Source organism: Rhopalosiphum padi, chromosome 2, assembly GCF_020882245.1.
Source record: "Rhopalosiphum padi isolate XX-2018 chromosome 2, ASM2088224v1, whole genome shotgun sequence".
NCBI classification, from domain to species: Eukaryota; Metazoa; Arthropoda; class Insecta; order Hemiptera; family Aphididae; genus Rhopalosiphum; species Rhopalosiphum padi.
This window is the reverse complement of record NC_083598.1, coordinates 16,500,993-16,513,551: the sequence shown is the minus strand read 5'-3', so window position 1 is coordinate 16,513,551 and position 12,559 is coordinate 16,500,993. Positions and strand designations below refer to the sequence as shown.

The following is a 12,559-nucleotide window of genomic DNA, read 5'->3' as shown; positions in this document are numbered from 1 at the left end:
ATTAGACTTGCTGTTTTTATGTTTTTCTAGTAGTTTTTATCCTTAACATAACCGTACCTACTACAATAATTAAATTTTAAAAAAAGTTTAGTTTATGATTTGCATATTATTATTACTAAACGACCAATAGGTGCTTTACATAAATAAATGAAATAAATATAATACTATAATATGTATACTTATAAAATGTTTTGTTTAACTTGGCGTAATTTAGCTAGTTACTGACACTATATGTTATTTTATTTACAATGGAAAGTCAATCAACACGTAATATTTTACTATAAAATATTAAAATGTATTATGACTTAATGATAGTAAAAAAAATCTATCTAAAATGCCTACCAATTATAATAAATACTTCTAAAATATTCGATAGATATTAGGTTACGTATATGCATATGTATATAGTTTTAAGTAATAATAAGAAATTTATCCCGAAGAATTCCTGAGTAGAATTTAAAAACCCTAGATTTAGGATCGCTGATGCCTGCCATCAGCAATTTTCTCAAAGATCAACAATAGAGTGACGAAAAATGATGGCACTACGCGGATCTATTATTATAACCTCGCAGCCGACCGTGAAATTACAACTACCTATGGGCCCGCCATATCACACGCTAACTTATTAAGTACTTATATAATTTATAATTTATTGCACATCATAGATATACAGACAGAAATAATACCGTATATAATTATATTAGCATAGAATGCAAATACACAACAATAATTAATTAATTAATTAAATAGTTATTAATAACCGTGAAACAATATATTATACATTCTAATAGGTAGGTATATTTTTATTTTATTCAATTATGATAACTACAGAAAACTACGTATATTATTAGAGCTAATAATGAGTTAACACTACTTAAACAACTAAAAAAAATAATCTAGTTGATGGAATCAAAAATGTGTGCGCTCTATACCGCCAAAACATAATAATACCCGCAGGTGCAAAAGTTAAACACAAAACAATCGCACATTAATGGCGAATACTTGAAATGAATTAAATCACGAACATATAAAATATCTGGTTGATCGAGTTTACGATTTTAATATCTGCGTATTTACGGTAGTTATATAGACCGTCAATGATTGAAGTGAGCCGATTTTCTTGATATGCATTATGTCCGGGTCCGTCAATGGGTAGGTACAATTTGTTTTTAATAAAACCGGTTAAGACAACCCTACCTTTGTGTTGACCAATGTATATTATAACGTATAATATCCTAGGTTTGATCAAACAATATTGTAAAATAACAAAACATGGTGTGCGAAATTCTACTAGAATGTTTGAATCGGAGTCGACCGCGACGTGGGAGAAGGAGTATTTACAATATGTTATATTTTTATGTATAAATATGTTTTCTTTCTTAAACTTGCTGTACATCGTAGTAGATACCCGTGGTGTTTATGACATAAAGTAGTTATAAATTAATAATGTACGCTTATTATTATAACAGGACTGTAAATTTAATCATTTTGAATACCGAAGAATTTTATTCAAGATTTGTCCATTTGAAATCTAAAATCATATTTTGCATTATTTTATACGTTAGTATATGATTATATAACATTATAATAATGTAACTGTTCTTAATGATTTTATTGCATAATTTTAGGGACAAATATGGATGTTACTAAAATATATACGAATACGGATTAGAATATATAATTGTATAGCAGTGGATATCTACAAAAAGTTTATTATACTTACTTCTTTTTAAAGCTGATCTATTGTTTTTCTTCATAATATTCAATATACATTATTATCAATTTGAATATTTTACACTAACTATTTATTGGTATTTATATTTATTTTGTAGTTTATTTTTCTGAAAATTTTAACATTTAAACATTTTATTTATCAAAATTAAATTAAATTAAAATACTTGTATAGTCTTTGTCTCTTTGAGTCTCTTAAAAAAACATTATTATGATATCTCCATGCATTATTTCAGGAGATATCGCAATAGTTAAATCCTTGCGTGTTGCGGGATACTGTATAAAAAAAAAAAAAATTTTTATTTTAGTTTTGATACAGAAAAAAATGGTATCATCTTAAATCGAAAATTTAACTAGGTCTGAGCATTTAATGATTTATTGTATTGATGATTTTCATTTAAAATTCAAAATAATTGATATACAAATTTGATTGAATTAGGTGTACAATGTTGTAACCCATTGATGATCACTTCTAATTTGTATACTTTTAAATTAATAAAAACGCTTATTATGTAATTTGTGTTGAGTATGATCACATTTAAAAACTAATATATCATTATTATTTATTATTATTTTATTTTTGTTATGTTTATCTTGTCAAAAAAAAAATGTATATATTTTTTTTTTTAATTTTATTATAAATCATTAAAAATTAAGCTGTTGGGCGTTATAATATTGTTATTATTTGTTACATAGTATTATGCATAACATATTCACATTAAACGATTTCTGACAATAATGGATAGTCGATTAAAATTTCCGTTAATGTACAATAATTATTTTCAAATTATTTGTTATTTAAACAGTGTATGGATGTATAAGTCAATAAACCGATACATAAACACAATGATATAACTAAAATAATATTGTTGTGAAAAATTATCTCACCAGGTGACCAACAGGTTATTACGAAATCTTACGCTACATTCTATAACTGTTAGTATCCTTGTAAAGCATATTTCTGAAAAAAAATTATGGATTTGGTTTTTTTATACAAGTAAACATGCAAAAACAGCATAATATATTTAATCTTATTTTTTTGTGAAGATTATTTATTAATTAGTTTAATACACTAATAATTTTATATAACAATGCGTATGTTTTACGTATATATTATATACTTTATAACAATAATATATATAGGAATGATTCTAGCTATTCAATTGCAATTTTGTAAGTTTATTTTTAATTATTTTGCATGTTTTGGAATATTTAGTGCAGTGCACATATTAAATAATAATCAGTCACATTTTTTTATTATTATTTTGTATAGCCATGTTTGTAACCAATGCAATTTTACTACGTACCTATCCAACATTTATTTTAATAAATAAAACTGGTTAGAGTCCTTTATATATTATATGTTATATGGTAAAAACCCAGAGACAAGATGCAAGAGCGTCTTCGGGAGAAGGCGAAGAGGGCAGTGACCTCTCCACATTCTTTGTATAGCTTTTTAAAAATGTTAGTTTTTTATATTACATTAATTCTTTATAACTAAATTATTTTAGCTTATATTAATATGAATAAAATTGTACATGAATTATGAGGTAATGCATATGCATTTTAAAAATAAGCTAAATGGCTACATTTAAATAAATTTGTATTATATTACGCGATTAAAATTTTCTTGTTATATATAATCTCTTAAGAGGAAACTACATCCATATATGTTGTCTCTGTCTTTTAAAATCTGTGTTAAGTAGAAACGATTTTGTGCAGGTATTAGCTTTAATATCATAGATTGTGAATTTACCATTATCAAACTTTAAAGGCAATCTGTGATATCACGTCAGTTTTGTACAATATTTTAATTTTTAAGCGAGTTCTGAATATGTTGAATATAAGAATACTTAAGTTTTATAATACGCTTATGCCAATGCATTCAATAAAATTAAAACTAACAATACAAAATCAGATCTACTAAACGAATATTTGCAATGTTAAACGTTTGTAACATAGAGACAACACATGTGAGTATTAAGAAGATGTCTTACCCCGATGTGTGATATAAATATATAATTAACACATAACACAACAAATTTAAAGTTCAAAATATTCCATTTTGCTCTATTATTTTAATATTTTAAAATTTTAAATTGTTTAATAATCATAATTTACTTAAAAATAAAAATACAAAAAATCCTACGAGTTCTCCACATGATATTCTTACCTTTACATTTGATTAAGGGTCAAATTACTCTATTATTAAAAATTAATAACAGAGTTCGGTTGATTGTACTGAACATAAAATTTTATTGAGAGCCAACACATAATAAGGGTACCTTCGACGTCCTCTTGAAACATACTTATAAAAATAAATATGTATCTTTTAATGGATAATTTAAAATTATACGCAAATACTGTATTTCAAAGCTATATTACAATTGGTATTTGTATACATAAACAATCATATGAAAATGCATACAAATTACGAACTAAGATATCACAAAGAGATTGAGCTCTGATTATTTAAATAAATAAACAAAAAAATAATCGTGACGTGTTTTACATAAATATATTAAAATACCTCTACTTCGATAACATTTTTAGAACTCACGCATCACTGCGTTAGTAAGTTACTTAATAAAATTTTAAGTGACCAACGGTTACAGACTATTAACCGGTATTCCATGGTCAACAACTTATAGTTATGCATTAAATTGTGTGTACCTATAGACAGGTCTAGAACTCTTAACAATTATTATGATAATAACTATGGTACTTCCTATAATTCATATTATTTGTATTAATATTATTATTCGTTTTTTCAGTACTAATTTATATAGTGATATTATAGTTGTGTAGATTCACCCCTAATTATACTCATCCCCGTTTATCCTTTAAAAATGCATTTCCTAAAATTGTTATTTTTGAAGCGATGAATATATTGATTTTATAATATAATGATGTGTTTTTTTTCTACCTATCATTACCTCTTAAGACAGTACAAGTTTTTGATTTTAAATTTTAGGGGTGCTTTCTAGTTTAGCAGGTTTATTTTAGTTGGTATTCAGTGGAGTCAAAAATAATCAAAATAACTTGAAAAACAAACAAAAAAAGTTAAGGAAAACGGGAATTCTTTATTCTTACTCAAAACCTGCATGGTAATACCAAATCATTTTTTTTCTTAATTTAAAACAAATAATAGTTAATACTTAAAATGTCAAAAAATATTAAAATTTTTATTTTCTATACTCAATAAAATTAAAATTAAATAAAAAATTATTGAGCTATTTATAGAGATTTTAGAATTATTATTCTCTATAAATGCTTATAAAAAATTTATCGCTGAATAAAAATGTTTGAAAATGTAATACAAGTTTCCTCATAAATTAATTTATCAATTAAAAAATAATCAACATTTATAGACATTATTTTTTTATAAGGGTTTTTACAAATTATTTTTCAGTTAAAAATGCATAAAAAAGATTCGTCATTAATTTTCCTACCTACAATAAAATTGAAAAATTGATCGAAAAATCACATTGGTTTTTTTATGATTGAAGTTCAAATTTTTACGGCATTGGATATTTTCCTGTATAATAACTATTCTCCACGACCTTTTTTTTTTTTTTTGTAAATCAATGACGAATAACAGTAGATATTTAAAATTGTCCAAAAATTTTTATTTTTGCTTTTCCGACATGACGACATAGGTATAATATAATTTTTAAATATTTATACTATGTATATTACACGTATATGCATTTGACATTTTCAAAATATTTAGTTATTTTCTTTAAATATTAGTTTCAATAAAAATTATTCGCTGGTTTCAAATTTTTGAATATTTAATTTAAGATCCACATACGTTGTTCTTATATCTTGATAAAAAAAATATTAAAAATAAGCGTTTGAAGCTCAAATTTTTTAAAAAAATTTAAAAATCACAAACTAAAAGTATTGTAAACAATTGTATTGTATTTGTATATTAATTTTCCTCATAAGTCGTGTATACTGGAACTAAAAATTTTAAAATATATAAATACAGTATTTTTCGTCAACATTTAAAAAGTTAAAACAGATTATTTTTATTGTGTGAAAATATTGTGCTTAAAGAAGAAGAATTTTGTTGGTCTAAAACCTGTTGTCGGACAATTACTTTTGTATTTAAGTATAAGTTGTATTTTATGCATGACACCATAGAATTATACCGTCCGACGGGCTATATTTAAAATACACGTGTAGCATTTACTTTATATGATTAAAATAATTATAGAAAATAATTATTTGACATAGAAGTTCAGTGTTACGGGTTTAGCGAACTCGGTGCCCCGCCCCGAGCTATATGGCGTAGGGAAATTGGCACTCTCATCGCCTAGTACCATTCATAAGAATCATAAGATGCTGCAATATATGTAGTTATCGGTCTGGCCTTTTTTGTTTCTGTTTTTTGTACACTCTATAAGTGTACCACTCATCTTCTTATCCCGTAACATCTACAAAAGAATACTACATTTTAAAAATGTATTGGTTAATAAGTTTTACATTCGTATAATATATAAATATAGAATATAGATATATTTATACAACTACCTATACGAAGATAAATCGACTGTTTTTATGATTCACCGCAAGTCTTTCTGCAAATTAAAAAAATAATATTAATAAAACTATTATCACATATTAAGTAGGTAGGTTTGCTGTTAATTTTAATCAAGTATTTATGATGTTTATAATTTACAAAAAAATCCCCAGTTTAATTATTTTTCAATGAGATATTTTTTTAATTTATGAATAAATTGTTTTATTTATTTTCTGTTAGATAATTATATTAATATATTATACATCTTAGTATTTTTAAAAATGTAAAATATCACACATTTTATGGACGAATATAATTGCTCCATCATTCAAGTTTATTACAAATTTAATTATTAATGTGTTATTATACTAACCTTACATTTGTCATAAGAGATCTCATAGAATTCTTAAGTCATCTTCAACAAGAAAATGTTTTTTTCACATCTATAGTACATGAAACTGGAATAATTATGATAATTTGTACGACTTTATAAATTTCAATAAAAGCCAACTTGGATTTATCTAACAGATCCAATAATTTCATTATGGTTTTAAATTTTGTTTTTTTTTTAACTCGTATCTTTTTTTAGAGTTTGATAATATTTTTAATTCTGACTTGAGTACATCAGTATTGGCCCAGAACATTCCGTTAAAGACTAAATGTATACAAACCTTAAATAATGTTCATTGCCAGAATGGTAATATAAGACAGCACTTAGAATTTCTTTATTAGTGTAGAAACAATCTTTAATTTCTACTAAAATTTATCAATAACTGTAATTTAAAGTTTGACTTTTAAAGGTTAAGTTATGTTATTTTTAACACGTATAGAAATAGTTTCAGCATAATATATGTTATTAAAAGTCGTATTTGTATCTTTAAATCTTATATCATGAAGGGTTGGTTAAATCTAAAGATGATATTAAAATCAACGCATTAGCTAATTCAGCACTCACATCTCGTAAATAATATAAGGCTAGGATTTCTATGCATTTGCATATTTCAATTGATTGGTTGTAAGATATGTCCACGATTTGGCTTATTCTCGACTAAATCGGACAATTTTTTTTTGCATCACTATATAATTCCAAAAATATAAATTTTTGAAAATCTTATTAATTTTAAATGGTATTTATTTAATGAATGTCTATAGTTATTGAGTTATTTATCGAATTGCCATAAATATATACTACTTATCTAAACTAAAATGGACTTGGTAGTTGGTACTAAAGAAGAATAAGAGATTCAAGCAACTTCTAATAATTTGTAGCATTATAAACGGTGAAAATGAAACGTAAGAAAAAAATGTTAATATTTCTTTAAATCCAGCAATCCGAGACAAATTGCATCATTTAAATATGCTCCAACAAAATTGGATGATGTGGAAAGGAGTTTCAACCAATATAAATCTATTATTTTGGTCTAATATAGCTGGTCGTTTACATTTGAAAATTTAAAAACATATAATAATAGAATGTAATAACAATAATTAACAAATTATAATATAAACTAATATTTAAAAACAAATTTTTTTAGCATACCTTTTAATATTTTTGCATATTTTGGTAAATAAAATGCATATTTTATAATTTTTTACTGCATAGAAATCCTAGCCCTACTGATGACTATCACCGGTATTTGGTATCACCCCGTATTTGGCGTTTTACAGTTTTCAATCTATTATTAGTCCTATATAATTAAGAGAGTACATCCTAATTTGTTTTCATACCTGAAAATTGAAATTCGAATTGGTTCCCGACATTCCAAGCAACAGATATATCTGAATTGCGGTGTAACACGATTGCGCACTTTTTACCTTTTTATATTTGAGAAAATACAACACGATTGCGCACCTTTTACTTTTTTTCTTTGAGCAAACACAAACATTTAAATATAAACATTTTTTCCCCAAACTGCAAAATTATGGTCTGCAGATTTCATTTAGGCCAATCTTGGTTCAGAAAAATTCAAAGTGACAATAATTTATTAAAAAACTATAATTCAAAATCTGAAGTAGGTGTTTGGTTAAAACAATTTTTTGCACTTGAATTTTTACTCTCCGAAGATGTAGAAGATGCTTTTGCGTATTTGATTGAAAATAGCCCTACTGATAATTTTGAATTCACTGATTATATACTGAACCTCATGCTGCTTTTCCTCCTATTTTATAGGGCACTGAACCTTCAACAGAGACGAAAACAACCAATGGCCCAGAATCTTTTCATAGCCACTATAATGCTCAATTTTATACAACTCATCATCCATCTATTTACCAAGTTATACATATTACTTATTTTATTGGATATTCAAAGTGAATCTTACTTAAAATTATATAGTATAAAACAACAAAATATTAACAAGTCTCGTAAAGAGCAAGAAGAAAATATTGCATGTATAATAAATATTTGGAATAAATATAAAAATAATGTACCCTTCACATAACAACCCGGGAACCAACTAGGCTGTAATCTACATTGTTACCTATACTGTTTACTCTAATACTATATAATATAAAACAAAGGGAAACCCGTATATTTTATATAATTAATTAATTAATAACAATAATAACTCATAAACTATTAGGTACCACGGTTGTCTACAGTAGAAAACCGTGCTAGGTACTTATCAATAATGATTTAGTTGGATGGTGACGAATCAAAGTATTTTTCCCTTTTCTGTGCCATAAATCATCATTTAAAATACATTTATTAACGATTATATAGGTATGGGTTTATCCCAATTGTTTGGTATCGTCATTATACATAGGTACATATAATTTTAAACATATTATTAAAATATTATTTTTTAATATAATAACCTTCCTACCTATAGAAGGCAGTATACCAATTAAAATGTATCTGTACAAAAATAACCACCAGATCGCTCACAACATGAATCATATATCTTTTTCTCGTAGACTTTATACAAGGTCTAACATCGCAATACACAATGATTCAGGCCCACCAAAATTTCCGATTAAAAGTATTACTCTTCTGGTCCTATTTTTCGTCATTTGGAAATTGAAATTATACAGTTTGTAATTGACATTTCAAACTGGATAACCTCTAAAGTAAGACACACGAGTATAACCGTATACAATAATACCTACCTATTAGTCTAATTAGTAATTATTATATTTTTAAAAATTACATTATACAATACATATTACATACACGTGCAGTGCTTTTTTTTATATTCGAACCACGATAACAGATGGTAATTACTTTTGCATAACTTCCACCACATCCTATAGCATTTATTTTATATTAATAAAATTACAGTTCTTTGGTTACAAAAAAAAACATACGCAGTAGGTACATACCAATAAGTATCTGGTAATTGAATAATTTGATCAGTCGAAGGACCAAAATAAAAAAATTATCATCACTTCAATATTTATTAACGTATGATTAAAGATAATAGTATGTTCAATGCCATGATATACAATGATTATTATTTACATAAGAGGCTCATTAGTCATTTATTATTATTTATTATATAACTTATAATTTAAACAAAGCTATACCTAACTGTCCTAACTTAACCTAAGACAATAACGTTATACCGATAATTTTTAGCAAGTAAAATTAATATATTCACGAAAAACAAAAAATAAATAAATTTTTATCAAAAAGTAAAAACAGTAGTCCATAAATTACGAGTAAAATATATTGAAAGAAATACCTCGACTCGTGAAAAAAACGAATATTAAAATTAAATTTTACGGATCTCAAGAAAAGACCTATACACCCACTATCTTTTTTTGAACCCGGTAGAGATTAGAATTGTGATATTTTTTTAATAAACACTAGTTTTTTGGACCACTGTATGCTTTTTTATGGTATGCCGACACTTGGATGCAGAAAATTGAGCGCGGGACTTTTAGGCGCAATGATAATTGGGTGCAAGACAATTGAGAGCGAATATCAATACTTTTTAAAATTTTTATTTTATTTTACATTGATATTTATTATTTGAAAAAAGTACTAACAGACAAAGGTTTGAAAAATTATGATATTTTAGTCTGGTTAGGTTCACAGTTGTTTAATGCATTAAAAATTATCATTAGACCTTTTTTTTTTTTTGCACAGCGTTCGGTTAATCAGCGTTCTATTATAAAAGTACAAACTTATCAATAATATTGCCAAAATTCCCAATTAGTAATTACAATACGTCAATACATATAACAGGGATAAGAATAATTTATAATCTAACAATACGATACGAGTTTTGATACTTATTTAGTATATCACGTTCATACGCTGGAGACACAATTAAGTGCTAAATAATTTGTGTTGTGCGAAATATTTCTTTTTAAAATGTATGAATTCGTTAAAAGTGAAAAGAATCGAGACCTGCTAATTTTTAAAGGCTATTTACACAAATTAGAACGTACAAATAATGAAAAAACAATTTGGCACTGTATTGAAAATAATAGTAAAAAAATGTCCGGATCGAGTAGGTACATGTGGAAAAGGGAGAAGTAACAAAAGAAATTAAACGTGAACATAACCATCGGCCGGATCATTCAAAAATTGAAGCAAAACAGGCTAATGAAAGAATGAAAAAAATAGAAAAAGAAACATAGCTGAGTTCACAAGTAGTTTTGAGTATTATGTCAAAAGAAGTAATTAATTTATAAATAAAAATAATATTATAATAAAATGTATTATTATAAATAGAAATTTTAAGTTATTAAATAAAAAAATGTATAAATAATCGTTTAAATTATTACATAGATAACTGAATCAGTCGCAAGTAAATTACCTGGAGTTTCTTCAATGAAAAAAATGATTCAGCGTATTCGTCAGAAAGAAATTATGGCACCAGCAAATCCTAGAACATTAGATGAGCTAGTAATTCCTGCTGAGTACAAAACAACAATTGATGGTAAGCCATTTTTGTTATATGACAGTAACGATGTAAAATCAGGAAAATCACGATTTTTAATTTTTCCGACGGAAGAAAATTTAAATTTGATGACTAATTGTAACAATTGGTATGCAGATTGTACATTCTCTAGTGCGCCATCTATTTTTTACCAACTATATACCATTCATGGTATACAATACAGTAATGTTTTGCCACTTTTATTCGCTCTCCTTCCAAATAAAATGGAAGAAACTTATGTCCGTTTACTTGAAATAATTTTAAATTTAAAACTGGAAACCAACAACTTTTATGCTTGATTTCGAACTTTCGAGCATAAATGCATTAAAAAAGGTGTTCCCAAATACGTCATTACATGGATGTTTTTTTCATTATTTACGAGCTATATGCCTATATGGAGACATATCCAAGATAATGGGTTAGCTATTAAAAATCGTGAAGAATCTAATTTCACAATAAACATTAAAAAGTTAAATGCATTATCATTTGTTCCTCTGCATTTGGTAATTAATGAAGCTATTTTGGAAACTGAGTTTTATAATGAAAATGAAACCTTATTGTCAGATTTTTTGGATTACTTTGGGAGTACGTGGATCGGGAAATTATGTCGTAATAAAAAACGCTAAAGTCCGAGATTTCCAATACAGCTATGGAATTGTTACAATCTCATTCAATATGATATTCCCAAAACGAATAACTCAGTAGAAGGATGACATAATTCATTTAATTCAACATTAAATGCACTCCATCCTTCGATATGGAAGTTTATTGAAGCGCTAAAAAAAGAAGAAAAACTTAATCGTTTAAAAATGCATCAATTTTTGGCTGAAACGGAACCAAGACCAAAACTTAAAAAATATAAATACACAGCTTATAGAATTAAAGCCATTTGTAATGATTTTGAAAACCGTAATATAAATGATTTTTTGAAAGGTATTGCTCAAAATCTAACAACAAAATAAATGTATAATTAATGTCTAAATGTTTAAGTATAATTTTGTGAATTTTTCTTATTTTTATTTTTGTAAGACAAAACTGTGCTTACAGTTTTTAGTTAATGTATCTAATATATCTATTAATAATATATCTAATCAAATACTTGCATTCATTAAAAAAAAATTATTGATTATAAATTAAATTATAAAAAAAATTGTGTAGATTTAATATTTTTAAATAGATATTGCATAATAGTATTATTATGATTTTAATTAATAAATAAATTTTTTTGCACCCAATTTTCTGAGCCCAAATGTCCGCACCCAAGTGTCGTACAACCCTTTTTTATATAGAAAGTAACGGTTTCAAGTCCGTATATGAACTGGGCGGGTTGTACATTTATACTATACGCCCCACATTGCCACACACGTTCAAACAAATAGCACGCGTGATTAAAATTCAAAATATAATATTT

At 25.8% G+C, this 12,559-nt stretch overlaps 1 pseudogene; it reads left to right on the top strand.

Annotated features, from left to right (window-relative positions):
* Positions 1-10,525: 10,525 nt before the first annotated feature.
* LOC132923235 (uncharacterized) lies at positions 10,526-11,827 on the top strand (annotated as a pseudogene).
* The last annotated feature ends 732 nt before the right edge of the window (positions 11,828-12,559 follow it).